Here is a 23,444-nt window from a genome sequence, read left to right as displayed (position 1 = left end):
TCCTTTAGAGTTCAATGCCTACCCTTGGCAAGATTTCCATGCAGCATATTCTTGCCAAATATAATATCACTTCGGTGTGCATGTACTTCTTGAAATATTGTTTCTCTGGGTCTTTGCAGGTATTGAGGTTGTGATGTGGACCCCAGGCATTTCCCTGCATTGGAGGAATAATAATAGTCTTCATTTCAGAGATGGCCAGGCTTCCAAGGCCTTCCTATTGTTTTCTAGGTTGTTCATATCTCTCCTCACCTGACATTTAGACATTGCTACATGATATTAAAATATAATATATATGTACCATTGGATTTATCTGCTGTTCACTGTTCAATTTTTAGCATTTTGAAAAGCTGGGAAAATATGCAGGCCTGTGGGATCTCTTACCCTTCTCTCTTGGGCATGAGAGAATGACCTCAGATGAAAGATCATCCTGCATTATCCTGCTGAATTGTGCTGCTGTGTATGGGATAAGTGACATGGCAGGTCCTCACCAGGTCTTTTCCACCCCTAGGTCTGAACACTGCAGCAGAAGCTTTCCCAGGGCCCAGACCAGGACTACAGCTCTCAGAGACAGAACTGTCCACCAGGAGCACTGAGGGTGCAAAGATTGACACCACCTCCCACATCTCAGTCCTTGTAACCATACCAATCTTGGGCTAAATTTGAAAGACCTTGAGATGTGGCCTGGAACACGCCTCACGTTTAACCTTTTGACGACTTGTCCATCAACAACCAACCACTCCGAGTGAGGCAGGTCTACATTCCTCTTGAGGAGATTTTTACCATCTTACCTGCCGTTCTGCTGTGTTTGCAAGGCCAGCAACAGGCTGGAGTTATATGTTGAAGAATCAGCAGGAATTGAATGCTGACTAATTACTTGTTATATTTGTTTTTAGTTTGAAGTTTGGTTTTATGCATTTGGTTTTATTTGTTTACGTTTGAAGTTTTGTTATTTATTTGTTAACTTTAGTTTTTTAATTAATATGCTATATTCTTAAGGCTATATACATTGAACTCATTGACTCCCCACTTTAAAATGTTCTCGAATAAATTAATTTTTGCCAATAAATAAAATTGTGACCTTTAACCCTTCACTCACAAGACCGTCCTGAGTCGTGTGTGGTTCTTCCTTCTGTAACAGCACAAGTGTAAGGCAACAGTGGTGTTCTGCAAGTCTCATGCAGCTTAGGCTTCACCATCAGTTCACAGCCAGCCAGAGCTGCACAGGAAACTGTGCTCTTGATGTAGACAGTGTATCGTGCTCTGTGGATCCCACATACATGACGAAAATTATCCTTCCTTTATCCTTGTGCTCACAAATTTAGCTTCCTTTATAATGACAAACAAAGGAGAAACACAAGTATTTCTCTAATACATTAGAGGAAATAAAAACATTCAGTATAGGAATATAAAAAGCGATCAGGACACACAGAGCTGTATGCCTCTGCATTCCTTATAATAAAGCATCGGTTATAACTGCACATTTATTGAATTCCAGCAATTTTGGAGGAACGATATTTTTAAATTTTTTTATTAGATATATTTCTTTACTTACATTTCAAACGTTATTCCCCATCCTTGTTTCCTTCCTTAAGCCCCCATTCCCTTCCCTCTCCCTTCCCCATATGTGTATCCCCTATACATCCCCCTTATTGTTCACCACTATTCCCCTGCACTGCCCCTGGAACATTTTCTTTATTGTTTTTGTTGGTTTGTTTGTTGTTATTCTTTTTCTCCCATTTTTATTAAATTGGGCATTTCTTATTTACATTTCAAATGTTATTCCTTTTCCCGGTTTCCTGTCCATCAGCCCCCTAACAACTCCCCTTCCCGTTCTAAATGGGTGTCCCCTCCCCATCGAACCCCCATTACTGCCCTCTCCAACATTCCCTACACTGGGGGTTCAACCTTGGTAGTACCAAGGGCTTCCCCTTCCACTGTTGCCCCAACAATGTTATTTACTGCTACCTACGCAGGGTCAGTCCATGTGTAGTCTTTGGGCAGTGGTTTGGTCCCTGGAAGCTCTGGTTGGTTCTTATGGGGTTGCAAGCCCCTTCAGCTCCTTCAGTCCTTTCCCTAGTTCCTCCAATGGGTGTTCCATTCTCAGTTCAGTGGTTCGCTTCAGGCATTTGACTCTGTATTTGACATGTTCTGGCTGTGTCTTTCAGGAGAGATCTATATCCGGTTCATGTCAGCATGCACTTCTTAGCTTCATCCATCTTATCTAGTTTTGGTGGATATATATCCATATCTATATCTATATCTATATCTATATCTATATCTATATCTATATCTATATCTATATATCTATATATCTATCATCTATCTATCCATCTATCTATCTATCTATATGGACCACATGTGGGGCAGGCTCTGAATGGCCGTTCCTTCATTCTCTGCCCTAAAATTTTCCTCCCTATCCCCTCCTGTGAATATTTTTGTTCCCCCCTTAAAGAAGGAGTGAAGCATCCACATTTTCGTCATCCTTCTTGAGTTTCATGTGGTTTGTGCCTTAGATCTTGTGTATTTCGAGTATAACTAAGAGGCGAGGATGTAAAAGAATCAAATGAATAGCTTGAGGCCAGAGGTTAGTGGTGAACACCAGAGGGAAAGATCATTCTTCCAGAAAGAATTGGCAGGTTTCTGGTAACTCAGCTTTACCAGACTACTTGTCTTGGGTCCACAGAACTCTCTGAGTTGCCAACACCAAGGTATGTTACGCCTACATACACTGGACAGTGTAGAAGGAGATGTCAAAGCCAGATGTCACATTTACACCTATGTAAATAAAAAACAGAGATCATTTACCCAGAAGGATTGCATACAGGTAGCCAACGCTATGATAAATTATGGGAACCTGAATTAACTGACACATGGCCTCCTAGAGTCAGATAAAAGTACCTGCTTGTTTTTATTGATACCCTTTCTGGGTGAGTAGAAGCTCACTACATCGGACTGAAACTGATCATAGAGCAACTAGAAAGCTCTGCTAGGAACTTTCCCCCTAATTTTGCCACTTACTAAGAATGCTGTCCTATAATAGCCCAGCTCTCACGGCCAAAGCCTATGAATAACAGTCAAAGATGTATGAATAGTTTGGAGTCTTTGTTGTGCAGAATTCTGGGTAGGTGGAAATAATGAACAAGACATTAAAGAAGACACTAAGAAAACTCTCATTAGAGTCCAGGAAAGGTGGAAAGGCTCTTTTCTTATTTTGGGCCTGCTGTACTCCATACAAGGAGGGATTGAACCCTATAATATTATATTTAGAATGCACGCCCCATTGCTTCTAAGTCTTAGAGATCAGAGGTTGGCAGAATTCTTCAACTATTTTATTCTTGAAATCCTGTCTGTCCAGTTCTCTGTAAAGTCTATTACTTTGACTATCAGAGAGACCCAGTGAACCTCTAAATCTATCTACAATATCCCCTAATTTGGACCTGGTGGTAGTGGGCAACGAAAAGGACAATGAAAGCAATTTGCAATGAACTTACGTGGCGATGTTTTACACTCTTACAGCTATGAGGTTAGGTGGAATTTTAACATGGATTCCTCACAACTAGGTCAAGAACGTAGAAGCCACAGATGACAAGGCCAAATAGACTCCCTCCAGAACTTCTGGACCTATTAAAGTTGAGCTTTCACCTGACCTCAAGCCCTTCCACTCCCTGCCCAACCTCCTGGATCTTACGTTTGGCATGAATACAGGGTCATGGTCCAAACTCTAACACCCTCAGGCCTGGCCCTGGGACCTCAGGAAGGTGGACACTAGAGAAGTGACGTCTAATGGAACTGCAGAGGACCAATCTCCGTCCACGTTGTCCTTTGCTCACTGATATCTGGTTATTTTTTGGAGAAAGGATTTGAAAGTTTATCATCTGAAGTAGGTGCACAACATTTACAGTTTTATATTCACTGTATAACTGGGTTCACTATGTTACCAAGATCATTGCAACAGAGGGATGCAAAACAGAGACTTTGTGAGTACACATCGATGAATATATGTAAAGAAAGACACCTTGGAAGGAATGCACAATAAGAAAATGAAATCCAATATCCAATAAATTAAAGGTCTGGAGGGAAATACTGACTTTTGGGAAACCAGGAAAACCTAGGAAATTGGAATGTATGTCACAGGAATGGATCTGGGAATAAAATTATTATGCAGAAGAATGTCTTCCATCCCGTGTCCCGTGATGTTTTATCCCCATGCCAAGCCCCTGAAGCAATCTGCCCTTTCAGAGCAGGTAACTACTAATGGAGCAAAGAGAAATCTCTAGCTTTAGAGGGAGGAGATATGGAAAGGGTTCCATTGTGTCACTGGAGAGCCTCCTGGAGATGGCACCTCAGAATCTGGTCACCATAGGGAAAGCTGGTTAGCAGGAGGCCCTGGCAGTTCCCAGTGACGTCATCCAAATGCTCTCCTGCAACCTGGCCTTCTAGACAGAGTAGCGTAAACTGCAATAAAAGGATACACTTGAAAGTAAAACTTGGAGGAAATGCCCTGGCATATCTACATTATCACTGTGAACTGTGACATTACTCTCTTGGCTTCTGTGGCCAGACATGAGGGCTCTGAAGCTATGCTGCCTCCTGTGAACTGTGAATGAGCTTGTGTCACACGAAGCATGTGAATGCAGTGAGAAGACAGTAGGAGGACCTTGTGACACTGCCCTCCCAATGGAGACATGGAAGTGTTGACAATCACAGTGGGTGAGTCTCAAGCTGCACTTTGAGACGCAGCCAGGCTACATTTCACCTGTCAGCTCACTTCCTGCACATCCACCACAGGCCAAGGGCAGGCTCAGATTAAGCTCTGTTGAAGACAGGCGCTGTCCCTTGTGAGTTGCATCCCAGGGTATGCGGAAGACCATTCAGCCTCCTGTGATGTGGGAGATCAGAGTAGTAAGAGGCAGACAGAGGGGACAGTTCTGTGTTTGTTCTTCTGGGCTACCATAACTACATCTTCCAGGCTAAGGATTTGCTCATGGGAGTCTGCTGTCTCACATGTGTAAAGGCCAAGCTGTCGGAAGTCTCAATAACACAACTGGCTCCAGGCTGCTTTCTCAGTCACTGGGATTTTCACGCAGTCCTTCGTACCTTGTCTTCTAGAAGCACAAATTCTTGTCTGGCCTCATATGGACAAGGCATATTTTCTCACTCTCTCCTTCTAGAGACCAGTAGGAACACATATACTGGATAGCCATGCTTATTGTCTAAACTGGCAGGCGTCCAGGTAGGGCATTAGTGGGTACAGCATCATATCTCAGCATCTCTTCCTGTAAGGGTTGGAGCAGAACTCCCCCATCTCATCCTGGGTGACGATGTAGATTAGACCCATCAGATTAAATAAAGAATTGAAAAACTCTCCTGGGGGTGAAGTGGTGAGGAAATCATGTTGCCGTCCCATAAATGCACTGCTATGAGCAAGCTTCAGACAGCCTGGGGGGTGCAGCCTGCAGCAGAGACCACAGGCCTTTGGTGGAGAATGATTCAGTTCAGAACTGGGAAGGGAGAAGGATGGTTGATATTGTTCCAGTAGATCTCACTGCCTATAAAAAGAGTTTCTTCTAGATCAATGAATGGTTCTTGTAAAGCAGCTCCTGGACTGGACTACTGAGACCAACCATGAGCCCACCAGACTGGTCTTTCCAACCAACAGACAAAAGTATCCACTCGAATGATACATAGATACATACACAGAATACCAGGATGGATACAGAGTTTCTTCAGTTCCATGAATGAGGTATTCAGCAGGTGAGATGGCAGCAGATAAAGGTAATTGTTGCCAACTCCCTACACCTGAGCTCCTTCCTAGGACCTACATGATTGAAGGAAAGAACAAACCCCTCACAACTTGTCCTCAGATTTTTATGTAGTTTGGTTTTCCGGTCTTGGTTCACAGAAGCAAAGACATCTGGTTTTCCAATCCCATTTGACATGGGACCAGTACCTTCAACCGAATGTTCCTTCCTGGAAAGCTGCAGCCTGTCAGCGTGGCTCAGTGGTTTGTGAACTGCAAGTGTCCGTCTGGGAAGGTGGTCGTGTTCATCCAGCCCACCTGCCCCTATTGCAGAAAGACCCAAGAAATCCTCAGTCAACTGCCTTTCAAACCTGGTCTTATGGATTCGTGAACATCACAGCCACTAACAACACCAATGAGATTCAAGATTATTTACAACAGCTCACTGGATGGAGAACAGTTCCTCAGGTCTTCATAGGTAAAGAAAGACAGCATAGGCAGACGCAGCGATCTGATCTCCATGCCACACAATGGGGAGCTGATGACCTGACTGGAGGAGATTAGAGCTCTGCGGTTAGGAAAGTGGTGCAGTCAGAGCCCATGCCGAGAGCCATCATCCAGCCATTCCGACGGTCTGTGCCCCTGAGAGATGATGTGCATCACAGAGGATGTCACTACTTTTTGGTGATGGGGATTTTCAACAAATTGGCTTTTATTTCTTCTTTTCCTCAGTGCTAAAACCTTTGCTGTTTGCCTCTAACCATGGGGATGAGAAGCTTAACAGACAACACTGGCTTGATTTTCCACTCTTCATGTGCTGACACATCTCTCCCATCCAGTTCTTCTAAACCCCCATTGTATCTGTTTCTGGTTTCTTGCCATGCTGGTCAGCTGAAGTCATTTTGCAGAAGTCCACTTCCTGAATGGTTATTAAATCAATGGATATTGTGAATTCGTTCATGAGCCACACTCAGGCCTTTCCCTCCCTCCTGCAAGCACCGTCCCACTTCTGCATTCACAGCTCTCAGCCAGTGTTCTCAACCTTGCCCTCCCACAACCCACAGAAGTTCACACTTGTATGAGCACGCTGTTTGAAAAATCAGATGAAGAGCTTTAGCATACTTGGTCCTCACTGTAGCCATAATAACATAGACGACAGAGCTGATGGTTCATTCATCTCTATTCGTAAAGGAGATTAAGAAAATCCCAAGAAGTTTTATGTTGATCCTAGTCAGAGTACCAGCAAAGTCAAATATGAAATGCAAAATTGCAGAGCTCTCCTACCAAGAATATCTGTATCAAAACTTGTTTGCAAAACACTGTCCTAAAGAATTTCCTCCATTCACACTTTGACATTTTGTTTTGATGTCTTGCTATGACATTTAAGTATCATGGAACTGTAGGTCTCTTCTCTGGTCTCCAGTGAGAAGGACACATTCCTAATAATGATGTATCTGTAGATGACTAAAAAAGAAAAAAGAAGATCAGGATTAAAGTTCTGGGTTAATGGTGTGACTTCCTACCTCAAACATCCAGACTAGAAGTAAATTTGAATTTACATTAAATGGAAATCCCTCACATGTTTCCCCTCTATTTTTGTGGTTTTGTTAATCTCAGATGAAGACAATTCAACAACCAAGAATAACCTTTAGAATCATATTCTCCTCCTCACTAAAATACTTGAACAAATGGCACACTAAAAGATCAAAACGAAGGAATGGTTAGAATCAAAAGCTACATCTGGGTCAGCTCTAACTCTTAGTCAAGGTGACTTTAGATACGCACCTTAATGCCCATGGATTGCTCACATAGGACTCTGTAGAGTGTTGTTTCTACTGCCTCACTTTAAGCTCTAGGCAGACCAAGCTATCAAACCTGCCCAGGTCTCTTTGGATTGCACATAAAAGACACATACATTAAGATACTTTTGATGAGATGGCTCAGTGGCCAGGTTATTCTAAGCCTCCTCCAAATAGGATGCCCTCCTTTTTACTCACAGCTCAGCACCTCTAAGTCTGCCCTCAGCGCAGTTGCTCAGTTGCCTTTAGTCATAGCTCAGAGCCCAAATCTGCTCTCAACTTATTGTGTTTATAGCCTCCTGCCTGCTACACCAAGCCCAGTCTGGGAGGCCACCAATGGCCACTCAACCCTAGATCTCAAATGGCTGGTAGCTCTTACTCCCTCTGAAGTATTAAATCCCTTCACCTCTCCTGTGTCTCCTAGCCTGCCTGGAGGAAAACTAGAAGACCTGCCTATGCCACCCAGCTGGTTGGCCAACAGCATCTTTATTGAACTCTCAAGAATCAGTGTTCACAGGAAGATTCCTGATCTAAGCATCAAAACCACACCCTACAGGACTCAACGCCTGTCTCTGGTTTAAAGTGGGAGACAGAGTAGTTAGAATTGGATAATTGAAATTCAAATAATAATGATACATATGTTACTAATTATGCCTTGATAAAAGGCTCCTAGAGAGTGGAAATGGGTAACATTTAAGGCAAAAGGGAAAAAGCCCTAATGCAGCAAACACAGTGGACCTGCCAGAAATGCTGGGGTCTTTCTGCACATCTGAATTTGGACTTGAACTTCTTCAGACAACTTCTTGATCACTCCATGCATCCTGAGAAGAATAGAACAAATAGAAAAACAAAACAAAACAAAATAAAATAAAAAATCACCAAAATGGAAAAAAAGCAAAAGCAAAAGCAAAAAACAAAACAAAACAAAAAACAAAAAACTTAAAACAGGAGGACTGAGGGAAGATTGCTTGAGGTCTTCATAGTTAACTACAACTACTAGCTACCAATGGCTTTCAATACAAAAATTATTTATTATTTTACTTGAAGCTTCTGTCTGGGTCAAAGAAACAGTATTTGGAAGCAGCACCACCAGGAAACTGGAACAAATAATACTATAGAGCTCACACTGATTATTACCGTGGTGACTGAGGGCACAGCAGAGAATACTGGTGTGAGACAATGAGTCTTTTGGTGTTCTAGATGCTTGCAATATCTATGACTCTAAAATGAGTTAGGGCCATCCTGAAATCATGACTAAATGGACTCTTCCATTTCTTTGGAGCACAAGATCTGTCATCCAATTGACTGACTATGATTAGTACTTGGGACCTACCCTCTGTACTAAGGCTAAGGCTTCTGATGGAAAATCCTTCACCAAAACAGTGAATGGGCCATGGTGGTGCCAGCCAACAACCATGTCCTGCGTCCACCCTGCAGCCTCCAGAAGAGGTTTGAAGAGGTCAAAGTTACCAACATTTTATTTGTGGCTTTGACTTGTTGTCACTTTTTATTTTAAATAAAGTTCGATTTCTGTCATAATTCCTTCTAATTTCTTCCTCACATGAAACTTCACTTGTGACCTCAAATTCTATTCATGAAGTGTTACTTTTCTCTGGAATAGGCTAAGGTTTGTATTTTCCTTTTATACCTTGCTGTGATGGCTAATTGTAGCTGTCTAAATGATGCAGTCTTGAGCAATTGACGCCATCAGAATGGCTGGCAGGCTGTGGCTTTGGCATTTTCTTAATGGCAATTGATGTATGGGGACTTAGCCCACTGTGGGTGGTACCAGACCTAGTAAGGGGAGGAGAGGTCATAGAGAAAGGTAGCTGAGCAGATGAATAATCAGAGTTCCTATCTGTTGTCAAGCTGCTGCCTTGTGTTCTTTTTTTTTTTTTAACAAAGAGAGCTTTTTATTAACTTGAGTGTTTCTTATTTACATTTCCCTTTCCCCGGTTTCCAGGCAAACATCCCCCTAATCCCTCCCCCTCCCCTTCTTTATGGGTGTTCCTCTCCCCACCCTCCCCCCATTACTGCCCTCCCCCCAACACTCACGTTCACTGGGGGTTCAGTCTTAGCAGGACCAAGGGCTTCCCCTTCCACTGGTGATCTTACTAGAATATTCATTGCTACCTATGAGGTCAGAGTCCAGGGTCAGTCCATGTATACTCTTTAGGTAGTGGCTTAGTCCCTGGAAGCTCTGGTTGATTGGCATTGTTGTTCATAAGGGGTATCGAGCTCCTTCAAGCTCTTCGAGTTCTTTCTCTGATTCCTTTAACAGGGGTCCCGTTCTCAGTTCAGTGGTTTGCTGCTGGCATTCGCCCCTGTATTTGCTGTATTCTGGCTGTGTCTCTCAGGAGCGATCTACATCCGGCTCCTGTAAGCCTGCACTTTTTTGTTGCATTCATCTTGTCTAATTGGATGGCTGTATATGTATGGGCCACATGTGGGGCAGGCTCTGAATGGTGTTCCTTCTGTGTCTGTTTTAATCTTTGCCTCTCTATTCCCTGCCAAGGGTATTCTTGTTCCCCTTTTAAAGAAGGAGTGAAGCATTCACATTTTGATCATCTGTCTTGAGTTTCATTTGTTCTAGGCATTTAGGGTAATTCAAGCATTTGGGCTAATAGCCACTTATCAGTGAGTGCATACCATGTATGTCTTTCTGTGTTTGGGTTAGCTCACTCAGGATGATATTTTCCAGTTCCAACCATTTGCCTACGAATTTCATAAAGTCGTTGTTTTTGATAGCTGAGTAATATTCCATTGTGTAGATGTACCACATTTTCTGTATCCATTCCTCTGTTGAAGGGCATCTGGGTTCTTTCCAGCTTCTGGCTATTATAAATAAGGCTGCAATGAACATAGTGGAACACGTGTCTTTTTTATATGTTGGGGCATCTTTTGGGTATATGCCCAAGAGAGGTATAGCTGGATCCTCAGGCAGTTCAATGTCCATTTTTCTGAGGATCCTCCAGACTGATTTCCAGAATGGTTGTACCAGTTTGCAATCCCACCAACAATGGAGGAGTGTTCCTCTTTCTCCACATCCTCGCCAGCATCTGTTGTCCCCTGAGTTTTTGATCTTAGCCATTCTCACTGGTGTGAGGTGAAATCTCAGGGTTGTTTTGATTTGCATTTCCCTTATGACTAAAGATGTTGAACATTTCTTTAGGTGTTTCTCCGCCATTCGGCATTCCTCAGCTGTGAATTCTTTGTTTAGCTCTGAGCCCCATTTTTTAATAGGGTTATTTGTTTCCCTGCGGTCTAACTTCTTGAGTTCTTTGTATATTTTGGATATAAGGCCTCTATCTGTTGTAGGATTGGTAAAGATCTTTTCCCAATCTGTTGGTTGCCGATTTGTCCTAACCACTGTGTCCTTTGCCTTACAGAAGCTTTGCAGTTTTATGAGATCCCATTTGTCAATTCTTGATCTTAGAGCGTAAGCCATTGGTGTTTTGTTCAGGAAATTTTTTCCAGTGCCCATGTGTTCCAGATGCTTCCCTAGTTTTTCTTCTATTAGTTTGAGTGTGTCTGGTTTGATGTGGAGGTCCTTGATCCACTTGGACTTAAGCTTTGTACAGGGTGATAAGCATGGATCGATCTGCATTCTTCTACATGTTGACCTCCAGTTGAACCAGCACCATTTGCTGAAAATGCTATCTTTTTTCCATTGGATGGTTTTGGCTCCTTTGTCAAAAATCAAGTGACCATATGTGTGTGGGTTCATTTCTGGGTCTTCAATTCTGTTCCATTGGTCTATCTGTCTGTCTCTGTACCAATACCATGCAGTTTTTATCACTATTGCTCTGTAATACTGCTTGAGTTCAGGGATAGTGATTCCCCCTGAAGTCCTTTTATTGTTGAGGATAGCTTTAGCTATCCTGGGTTTTTTGTTATTCCAGATGAATTTGCAAATTGTTCTGTCTAACTCTTTGAAGAATTGGATTGGTATTTTGATGGGGATTGCATTGAATCTGTAGATCGCTTTTGGTAAAATGGCCATTTTTACTATATTAATCCTGCCAATCCATGAGCATGGGAGATCTTTCCATCTTCTGAGGTCTTCTTCAATTTCCTTCTTCAGTGTCTTGAAGTTCTTATTGTACAGATCTTTTACTTGCTTTGTTAAAGTCACTCCGAGGTACTTTATATTATTTGGGTCTATTATGAAGGGTGTCGTTTCCCTAATTTCTTTCTCAGCGTGTTTCTCTTTTGTATAGAGGAAGGCAACTGATTTATTTGAGTTAATTTTATACCCAGCCACTTTGCTGAAGTTGTTTATCAGCTTTAGTAGTTCTCTGGTGGAACTTTTGGGATCACTTAAATATACTATCATATCATCTGCAAATAGTGATATTTTGACTTCTTCTTTTCCGATCTGTATCCCCTTGACATCCTTTTGTTGTCTGATTGCTCTGGCTAGAACTTCAAGAACTATATTGAATAAGTAGGGAGAGAGTGGGCAGCCTTGTCTAGTCCCTGATTTTAGTGGGATTGCTTCAAGTTTCTCTCCATTTAGTTTAATGTTAGCAACTGGTTTGCTGTATATGGCTTTTACCATGTTCAGGTATGGGCCTTGAATTCCTATTCTTTCCAGGACTTTTATCATGAAGGGGTGTTGAATTTTGTCAAATGCTTTCTCAGCATCTAATGAAATGATCATGTGGTTTTGTTCTTTCAGTTTGTTTATATAATGGATCACGTTGATGGTTTTCCGTATATTAAACCATCCCTGCATGCCTGGGATGAAGCCTACTTGGTCATGGTGGATGATTGTTTTGATGTGCTCTTGAATTCGGTTTGCCAGAATTTTGTTGAGTATTTTTGCGTCGATATTCATAAGGGAAATTGGTCTGAAGTTCTCTTTCTTTGTTGTGTCTTTGTGTGGTTTAGGTATAAGAGTAATTGTGGCTTCGTCGAAGGTATTCGGTAGTGATCCATCTGTTTCAATTTTGTGGAATAGTTTGGATAATATTGGTATGAGGTCTTCTATGAAGGTTTGATAGAATTCTGCACTAAACCCGTCTGGACCTGGGCTCTTTTTGGTTGGGAGACCTTTAATGACTTCTTCTATTTCCTTAGGAGTTATGGGGTTGTTTAACTGGTTTATCTGTTCCTGATTTAACTTCGGTACCTGGTATCTGTCTAGGAAATTGTCCATTTCCTGAAGATTTTCAAGTTTTGTTGAATATAGGTTTTTATAGTAAGATCTGATGATTTTTTGAATTTCCTCTGAATCTGTTGTTATGTCTCCCTTTTCATTTCTGATTTTGTTAATTTGGACGCACTCTCTGTGTCCTCTCTTTAGTCTGGCTAAGGGTTTATCTATCTTGTTGATTTTCTCAAAGAACCAACTTTTGGTTTTGTTGATTCTTTCTATGGTCCTTTTTGTTTCCACTTGGTTGATTTCAGCTCTGAGTTTGATTATTTCCTGCTTTCTACTCCTCCTGGGTGTATTTGCTTCTTTTTGTTCTAGAGCTTTTAGGTGTGCTGTCAAGCTGCTGACATATGCTCTTTCCTGTTTCTTTCTGCAGGCACTCAGCGCTATGAGTTTTCCTCTTAGCACAGCTTTCATTGTGTCCCATAAGTTTGGGTATGTTGTACCTTCATTTTCATTAAATTCTAAAAAGTTTTTAATTTCTTTCTTTATTTCTTCCTTGACCAGGTTATCATTGAGTAGAGCATTGTTCAATTTCCAAGTATATGTGGACATTCTTCCTTGATTGTTATTGAAGACCAGTTTTAGGCCGTGGTGGTCCGATAGCACGCATGGGATTATTTCTATCTTTCTGTACCTGTTGAGGCTCGTTTTTTGACCAATTATATGGTCAATTTTGGAGAAAGTACCATGAGGAGCTGAGAAGAAGGTATATCCTTTTGCTTTAGGATAGAATGTTCTATAAATATCCGTTAAGTCCATTTGGCTCATGACTTCTCTTAGTGTGTCGACATCACTGTTTAATTTCTGTTTCCATGATCTGTCCATTGATGAGAGTGGGGTGTTGAAATCTCCCACTATTATTGTGTGAGGTCCAATGTGTGTTTTGAGCTTTAGTAAGGTTTCTTTTACATATGTAGGTGCCCTTGTATTTGGGGCATAGATATTTAGGATTGAGAGTTCATCTTATTGGATTTTTCCTTTGATGAATATGAAGTGTCTTTCCTTATCTTTTTTGATGACTTTTAGTTGGAAATTGATTTCATTTGATATTAGAATGGCTACTCCAGCTTGCTTCTTCTGACCATTTGCTTGGAAAGTTGTTTTCCAGCCTTTCACTCTGAGGTAGTGTCTGTCTTTGTCTCTGAGGTGTGTTTCCTGTAGGCAGCAGAATGCAGGGTCCTCGTTGCGTATCCAGTTTCTATGTCTTTTTATTGGGGAGTTGAGGCCATTGATGTTGAGAGATATTAAGGAATAGTGATTATTGCTTCCCGTTATATTCATATTTGGATGTGAGGTTATGTTTGTGTGCTTTCATTCTCTTTGTTTTGTTGCGAAGACGATTAGTTTCTTGCTTCTTCTAGGGTATAGCTTGCCTCATTATGTTGGGCTTTACCATTTATTATCCTTTGTAGTGCTGGATTTGTAGAAAGATATTGTGTAAATTTGGTTTTGTCATGGAATATCTTGCTTTCTCCATCTATGTTAATTGAGAGTTTTGCAGGATACAATAACCTGGGCTGGCATTTGTGTTCTCTTAGAGTCTGTATGACATCAGTCCAGGATCTTCTGGCCTTCATAGTTTCTGGCGAGAAATCTGCTGTGATTCTGATAGGTCTGCCTTTATATGTTACTTGACCTTTTTCCCTTACTGCTTTTAATATTCTTTCTTTATTTTGTGCGTTTGGTGTTTTGACTATTATGTGACGGGAGGTGTTTCTTTTCTGGTCCAATCTATTTGGAGTTCTGTAGGCTTCTTGTATGCCTATGGGTATCTCTTTTTTTAGGTTAGGGAAGTTTTCTTCTATGATTTTGTTGAAGATATTTACTGGTCCTTTGAGCTGGGAGTCTTCAATCTCTTCTATACCTATTAACCTTAGGTTTGATCTTCTCATTGAGTCCTGGATTTCCTGTATGTTTTGGACCAGTAGCTTTTTCCGCTTTACATTATCTTTGACAGTTGAGTCAATGATTTCTATGGAATCTTCTGCTCCTGATATTCTCTCTTCCATCTCTTGTATTCTGTTGGTGAGGCTTGTATCTACAGCTCCTTGTCTCTTCTTTTGGTTTTCTATATCCAGGGTTGTTTCCATGTGTTCTTTCTTGATTGCTTCTATTTCCATTTTTAGTTCCTTCAACTGTTTGATTGTGTTTTCCTGGAATTCTTTCAGGGATTTTTGCGATTCCTCTCTGTAGGCTTCTACTTGTTTATTAATGTTTTCCTGTGTTTCCCTAAGGGAGTTCTTCATGTCTTTCTTGAAGTCCTCCAGCATCATGATCAAATACGATTTTGAAACTAGATCTTGCTTTTCTGGTGTGTTTGGATATTCCATGTTTGTTTTGGTAGGAGAATTGGGCTCCGATGATGCCATGTAGTCTTGGTTTCTGTTGCTTGGGTTCCTGTGCTTGCCTCTCGCCATCAGATTATCTCTAGTGTTACTTTGTTCTGCTATTTCTGACAGTGGCTAGACTGTCCTATAAGCCTGTGTGTCAGGAGTGCTGTAGACCTGTTTTCCTCTCTTTCAGTCAGTTATGGGGACAGAGTGTTCTGCTTTCAGGCGTGTAGTTTTTCCTCTCTACAGGTCTTCAGCTGTTCCTGTGGGCCTGTGTCTTGAGTTCACCAGGCAGGTCACTTGCAGCAGAAAGGTTGGTCTTACCTGTGGTCACGAGGCTCAAGTTCGCTCGTGGGGTGCTGCCCACGGGCTCTCTGTGGCGGCAGCAACCAGGAAGATATGCGCCGCCCCTTCCGGGAGCTTCAGTGCACCAGGGTTCCAGATGGCCTTTGGTGTTTTCCTCTGGCGTCCGAGATGTGTATGCAGGGTGCAGTCTCTTCTGGTTTCCCAGGCGTGTCTGCCTCTCTGAGGGTTTAGCTCTCCCTCCCACGGGATTTGGGTGCAGAGAACTGTTTATCCGGTCTGTTTCCTTCAGGTTCCGGCGGTGTCTCAGGCCGGGGTCCTGCCGCTCCTGGGCCCTCCCCCACGGGAGCCCAGAGGCCTTATACAGTTTCCTCTTGGGCCAGGGATGTGGGCAGGGGTGGGCAGTGTTGGTGGTCTCTTCCACTCTGCAGCCTTAGGAGTGCCCACCTGACCAGGCGGTGAGGTCTCTTTCCCACAGGGTCTGGGAGCAGAGAGCTGCTCGGGCCGGGATCCGCGGGCGTGGGACCTCCGGCAAACACAGGACGTGCCAGGTCCTAGATGAACTCTGCCTCTGTGTGTCCCGATCTCACCAGGCAGCTCTCTTGCAGCAGACAAGTTGGTCTTACCTGTGGTCCCGAGGCTCAAGTTTGCTCGCGGGGTGCTGCCCAAGGGCTCTCTGCGGCGAGAGCCTGCCTTGTGTTCTCATCTCGTATTCCATTGATGATGAACTGTAATTTATGGGGTGAATAAAACCTTCACTTTCCCACATTGGCATTTTTATGTTTCCTATAACAATAGGAAACTAATTTGAACATTCGGAATTTTCTTGAGATCTGCTCTGATAATCCCTCCTCCTGAAGGTTTTTAAATCAATACACACAGTTCCTGGACACTCTAATCTGTTGAAATATTCGCTCTGCCAACCGCATGACACTGCTTAAGTAACTATCACATTTTTTTCTCATGACAATTTTTCCTTCCTCTTTTTTTTTCTTTAAAATTATCTTTCTAAACATGTTAGCTCTTTGTACTTTAAAAGTTGTCCTTTTTCCCATAGTAGAATATTTATATTCAAATTCATGCGTTTCATAAAAGTGGGTGATTTATTGTAGTAAAATTTTCTAGTCACTATTTATTGTATTAATTTTATTAATTCATCAAAAACTGACCTTATTATATTATCTACTTATCCATAAAGATATAAAAGCTTTGATTTATTCCAGTCTTTAATGTCTTTCAGAACATCAGCTGGAAAGTTCTTACATGTGTTCAGGATGGATCGTGGGTACTTCCTATGTCTTCTTACTAATAGTATGCTTTATAAGTGTGCTTATCCAGGGTGTTTTGTTATATATTTTAAGACTATTTTGAGTAGAATATTTCCCTGATTTCTTTCCCATTGTTTGTTTTTGGTATACAGGAAAGATAATGAGTTTTGTGTGTTATTTTGCATTCTACTACTTTAATGAATGTATTTTCAGCTTTAAGAAACTTAATTTTTTAGAGACAACTTGTCTGTTTAGCATCACTTCTAGCTAATTCATAGTTGTCTTTGCATTAAATATTTTAATCCACATCATTTTATTTTATATTTTCAGATGATTTTGAGGGGAATTTTTCCCAGATTTTCTCATGGTATGAATTGGATTGGCATAAAGGAAGGCTAAGAAATTTTGTGTGTTCACATTGTATTGTGCTTTTATGAATGTATTTATCAGTCTTAAGAGACGGTGATATATTTTTAGAGTTTTTAAAATAGAATCAGGTCATCTGTAAATGAGGACATTTTGACTTCTTCATTTTTCATTTGGGTTACCCAAGTTCACCACCCATCACTGATGCTTATTGTCATTGATTCCACTTTTCCTCTGGGTTTCTCTCTTGTCTCTTTTCATTGTTGCTACTCCCCCCGCCCCTTGTCCATCCTTCCCTGCCTCTACCTAGGTCCCTCCATCCCTCTGCCTCCCATGATTATGTTGTTCCCCCTTCTAAGTGGGTTTCAAGCATCCACAATTTGGCCTTCTGACATGTTACCCTTCATGTGATCAATGAATTGTACAGTGGGTCTTCTGAACTTTTGGGCTAACATCCATTTGTCATTAAATACATACCATGTTATGTCCTTTTCGATCTCTGCTACTTCACTATTTTCCAGTTCCATCCCTTTGCCTACAAAGGTCCTGGTGTATTCATTTTTGATACCCGAGTACTGTTCCTCTGTTTGAATAGAGCGCACTTTCTACATTCATTCCTCAGTTGAGTTGAGGTCTATCGTAGTTCTTTCCAGCATTTGACTAATATAAGTAAGGCTGCTATGAACATATTCAACCACACGTCCTTGTCATATGTGGATCAGGTTTGAGTATATGCGCTGAAGTGAGTGGTAAAGCTGGGTCTTCAGGTAAAGCTATTTGCAATGTTTCCTGATCCTCCACATTGATATCCAGAGTGGCTATACAGCTAGTAATCACACCAACAATGGAGGAGTGTTCCACTTTCTCTACATCCCAGCCCACTTTGCTACTGCCTCAGTTTTCTATCTTAGCCATTCTGATTGGTGGAATGAAGGATCTCAGATTCGTTTTGATTTGCCTTTTTCTGATAACTAAGGATGTCGAACATTTCTTGATGAGTTTCTCAGGCACTGAGATCCTCAGGTGAGAATTCTTGGTTTAGCTCTCTATCCCAGTTTAAAAGTCGGGTTATTTGGTTGTCTGGGAGTTTACCTATTTGAGTACTGTGTATATTTGGAATGTTGGCACTCTCTCAGATGTAGGGTTGGTAAAACTCTTTTCTGAATCTGTAGCTTGCTGATTTGTCCTATTGGCAGTGTCCTTTGCTTTAAAGAAAATTTTCAGATTGTTGAGATTTTATACATTTACTGTTGATCTTAGAACCTGACCCTTTGGTATTCTGTTCTGACAACTTTCTCCTGTGCAAATGTGTTCTACGCACTTTGTGACACTTTCTCTTCTATTAGCTTCTGCATGTTTGGTTTTATGTGGATTTCCTTGATTCACTTGTACTTGAACTATGTAGAAAGAGATAGAAATGGATCCATTGGCACTCAACTACATGCAGACCACCAGTTAGGGTAGCATCATTTCTTAAAATGCCTTCTGTTATGTTCAAAGTCCTCAGTCATCAGGGAAATGCAAATCAAAACAACCCTGAGATTCCACTTCACACCAGTCAGAATGGCTAAGACCAAAAACTCAGGTGTTAGCAGATGCTGGCGAGAATGCAGAGAAAGAGGAACACTCCTCCACTGTTGGTAGGATTGCAAACCGGGCAACCTCTCTGGAAATCAGTCTGGAGTTTCTTCAAAAATTGAACGTTGCACTGCCTGAGGACCCAGCTATACCTCTCCTGGGCATATACCCAAAAGATGCTCCAACATATAATGAAGGCACATGGTCCACTAAGTTCATAGCAGCCGTATTCATAACAGCCAGAAGCTGGGAAAAACGCAGATGCCCTTCAACAGAGGAATGGATACAGAAAATGGGGCACATCTACACAGTGGAGTACTACTCAGCTATCAAGAACAATGACTTCATGGAAATTTTACGTCAATGGAAGGAACTAGAAAATATCATCCTGAGTGAGGAAACCCAATCACAAGAAAACACACATCGTATGCACTCACTGATAAGTGGCAATTAGCACAAATCTCAGATTACCCAAGATGCAATCCACAGACCACATGAAGCTCAAGAAGGATGACCAAAGTGAGGAAGCTTCAGTCCCTCTCAGAAGGGGGAACAAAAATACTCACAGGAGGAAGTGTGGAGATGAAGTCTGGAGCAGAGACTGAGGAAAGGCTACCCAGGGACTGCCCTAACTGGGGATCCAGTCTATATACATCCACCAACCTCAGACAATATTGGTGATGCCAAGAAGTGCGAGCTGACAGGAGCCTGATATAGCTGTCTTCTGAAAGGCACTGCCAGAGCATGACAAATACAGAGGCGGATGTTTGAAGTCCACCATTGAACTGAGAACAATGGAGGAGGCAGAGAAAGGATTGAAGGAGCTGAAGGGGTTTGCAACCCCATAACAACAATAATACCAACCAACTACAGCTCCAAGAGACTAAACCACCATTCAAATGGTACACATGGACAGACCCAGGGCTCCAGCAGCATGTGTAGAAAAGGATTGGCTTGTTGGGCATCAATGAGAGAAGAAGCCCTTGGTCCTGCGAGGCTCTATGCCCCAGTGTAGGAGAATGTCAGGGCAGGGTGGCAGGAAGGGTTGGGTGGGGGGAAGAAACCTTCAGAGAAACAGGGTGAGGGGGATGGGGTAGGGGGATATGGGTGTGAAACAGAGAAAGGCTATAACATTTGAATGTAACTAAAAACAAATAAAGAATAAAAAAATTTAAAAAGGCATAACAAATGCAAAAGATTGTGGTGCCATTCCATAGTTGTGATGTGTTTCTTCTGTGAGAGCATACTGGTTAACTCACTTCTCTATGAATGTTTTCTTATTTGAAAGTAAATAATGGGATCATCTGTGGAGTGGTTAGTAAGAATAAAAGCATCGCCTAACATGAATAGGTCCCTCCAGAGCGTGTGCTTAATATTCTAGGAATAGAGCAATTAGCTGGGGGGGGGGTTAAAAACAAAAACCAAACAAAAGAAGAACATCAACGATTAAAATAAATTTTGTATGCTGGGATTAAGGCGTGTGCCAACTTTGATCAGCTTTGTAGATGCTTCTAATAAACACACACACACGTCCTATCACAGTTCTAGCAGTCGCCAGCAGAGGGAGCTGTGAGGTAGTGTGTGCTTCTTCCTTTCCAAGACACCCCAAGGCCTCAGGCCTGCATCCAGTATGCTGGAAGGAAGAGCAGTCTGGTTGAAATTCCTGCTGCCATGGCAGATTCTGCAGGAACATTTTCCTTTGACCACAAGGAGCCTGTGTGGAGGAGACCTCTTGGCGGGTCCTCAAGGACTCTGCATGTCCTATTCTACAGGGAGAAGCCCAGATAGGTCTTTGAGAAAGGTCAGTGAGTTGTTGGGGAAGTCTCTGATTGTGTGGCAGAGGGCCGGGAATGGCTGAAAGAATGGTTGCTTCCCTGAGGGCAAAGGATAGACCTTCTAGGGCTCTCACCTCCTACTTTATATTTTCACCTGGTGGCTTATTATTCATATTTTCTTAATGGGATACAACTATGGTCTTGGTGAGCATCTTGTTTCTCTGATTCTTAATCAGTGCTTTGTTGTCACAACTTTTTGAGCTTACTCCAGCCCCTGGGACTTATTCATACCTCCAAATTTCTCTGACTTTTGAGATTCCTAATATTTGTGGCAAACTGAGTGACAAAAGCAATGAATTAGCCTGGTGCCCAGTGCATATGGATCTGTGGGTGTATAGATATCATAAGCCTCTAGGATACACTCTAGGAAAGCAGCAGTGTGCTCTTAGGTCCCCTGTGTGACCTCACTTAACTTTGCCAATTTGTGGGCTTCTATTCTGCTGCTCTCAGAAATGGAAACTCCTGGAATAGATGTATAGTGTCCCATTACCTTTGCCATTGTTAGAATATTAGTGGGGGTAAGTTTGTTGAAATATACTCTCAAGAACATTATCCAAATCAGTGCTTCTTGTGTGCTGTATATATGAAGTACCAAGTTCACAGACAGATCTGCATGAACTTCCCAAAGCCAGCAAATTGGAGCATGAAGAAAGCCCAAGGCGTCCATTACCAGCATCCTCAGCACCTGCCCCAGGATGGGTAAATTGGATTTGGTGGAAGAAGGGATCTACTGTGATAGCTGGCCTTCATACACCCAGAGAAGGATATACTAGGAGACTTGGGGAAGGATTGTGGGAGAGAGAAACCGGGTGTCGGGGGGCAGTGTGCAGCATGCAATGTGAATAAGTAAAATATGTATAAATAAAAAATAAAATAAAGTTCTTTAACAAAATGGGACACAGTGTATTGTTGTACTAACTCTACTATGTTTACACTAGCGAACACTTTAACAACTAGAGTGACTAGACATGATAAAGTAGGATGCCTCTGTCACTTACAAATACTATTTACACAGCAAAGATAAATGCACGACTTGCAGCCCAAAGATCGATTGTTTCCAGCACATCTATGTGACTCTCCTTCCCTTTATCAGGACTCTGGAGGCCTCTGTTCATCCAGGTCCCACGGATCATCCAAAAGGCAGTCCCTTACCAGCTCTGGTCAAGTGCCCTTGTGCTCTTGGCAGACCTCTGCTCAGGCTGCAGAGGCACTGAAGGGCAGCCTTTTCCATGCGGGGGAAGCCATTATTTCAGCCTTTCCAGACTCTCTGCTACTCAACTGGAGACTTCTGCAGAGGCCTGTCAATCTCAAAACCAGAAGCTTGTCAATCCAAAACCCTAGGATGCCATCCTGCACTCATGATGTGTTGATTACCTGAGATCATACACGTTAACTCTCTTCTTCATGCCTGTTTTCCTTCTTTGAAAGTAAATAATGTGATCATGTGTGGTGTGGGTGGTATGAGCAAAATCTTTACCATGAAGAATAGGGCCATGAAGAGTGTGGACTTAACATTCTAGGTAAAGAGCAAATAGAGGGAATTACCAAAGAAAACAATGGGAATTCTAACAACAATTGCAAGAAAAAAGAAGAGAAAAAAGAAAAAAACTTTATGGGTGCTGGGATTAAAGGCATGTATCAACTCTGACCAGCATTGTAGGTATTTCCAATAAAATATTAAAAAACAAACAACCCGATTATTCTTTTAGCAAGTGCAGCAGAGAAGACTGTGAGAGATCATGTGCTGCTACCACCATGCTATGATTCTGTAGCAACAACTTCCTTGGTGATAGGAGCCTGTATGCAGCAGGCCCCTTGGTGGGCCTTCATCTCAAAAAAAGATGCTTCAGTCATCCAAAAGATTGGACTCCAGTATACTTCAGGCCAGGAAAGAAGCCAGCCACCATGAGTGAAAGAACAAAGGAAAAATTACATTGGAAAAATGTGTGCCTTATTTGGAAGAAATGACCCTAAACTTCTGAAGCATCCATCATCTCCACCCCTCTGTTTTGAGCTTTGCATAGCGATATTGTCCAACTCCAGGTGGGAGTCAGAGGCAGAGCCCTTCCCAGAAAAGACAGACGTGTTTTTGACTCTTACGTCTGTGAGGTTAGGAGGCGTCATAGCACAGATTGAGCACACCTAGGAGAAGAACACAGATGCCACACATGACAATGCCAAATGGACTTTCCCCTGAACTTATGGACCCACTAAAATTGAGGTTTAACCTGACCTCAGGCCATTCGACTCCCTGCCCATCCTGCTGATTCTTATGTTTGTTAGGAATAAAGTATCAAGGGGCAACCCCCAATATCCTCATGCCTGGACTTGGAAATTAAGGAAGACAGATATTGGAGAAGTGATGGCTGTCGGGCTACAATGTAGGAACACGAAGTCCAGGTTGACCTTTGCTCACTGATGACCAATTTAATTGTCTGGCTATATTTGAGAAAGGGATGATGTCCAACTTAATATGTAAAAGAAGGGACAGAAATTTATGATTTTATATTTGCCCTGTAGTTAATCCCTCTATATTCCCAAGAAAAGGAAGTTTTTATTGCAAAAAGTAGGATTGTAAACCATTGACGTTGTGAAATACATGGACGTTTATGTGGAAATACTGCTGGCTATCAAGGAATACCCAGTAAGCAAATATTATTCAGGTTTTATAAAATTAAAAGTATAGGAGAAATATATTGGCCTCTAGGAAACAGGGAAACTTTGGGAATTGGACTGTATGTATGTGCATTGTCTCAGGTGTAGATTTATTATTAAGAGAAATCTCCCTCATTTATGGTCCCTAGGGATTTGGGTGCTAACAAAAATCTCTTATCCAATTCAGGGTTGTAACCAACTCTCCCCATCTAGAGAATTGATGACACCCGATGAAGCAGAGAGAAATATCTAACTTTGGAGGAGAAGTTGCCAAAGGATATTTCCTGGGTCACAGGAGAGGCTGCAGAAAAGGGCCCCATAGAAATTGGTTGCTTTTGGGAGAGCTGGGTAGCAGGTAGGCCATAGAACTTCCCAGTGACGTCATCAGTAATCTCTTCCTTGGACAATC

This window comes from Rattus norvegicus, chromosome 15, assembly GCF_036323735.1.
Source record: "Rattus norvegicus strain BN/NHsdMcwi chromosome 15, GRCr8, whole genome shotgun sequence".
In the NCBI taxonomy this organism is placed as follows: Eukaryota; Metazoa; Chordata; class Mammalia; order Rodentia; family Muridae; genus Rattus; species Rattus norvegicus.
The sequence above is the reverse complement of the archived record's forward strand: the minus strand, read 5'-3'. Positions refer to the sequence as shown.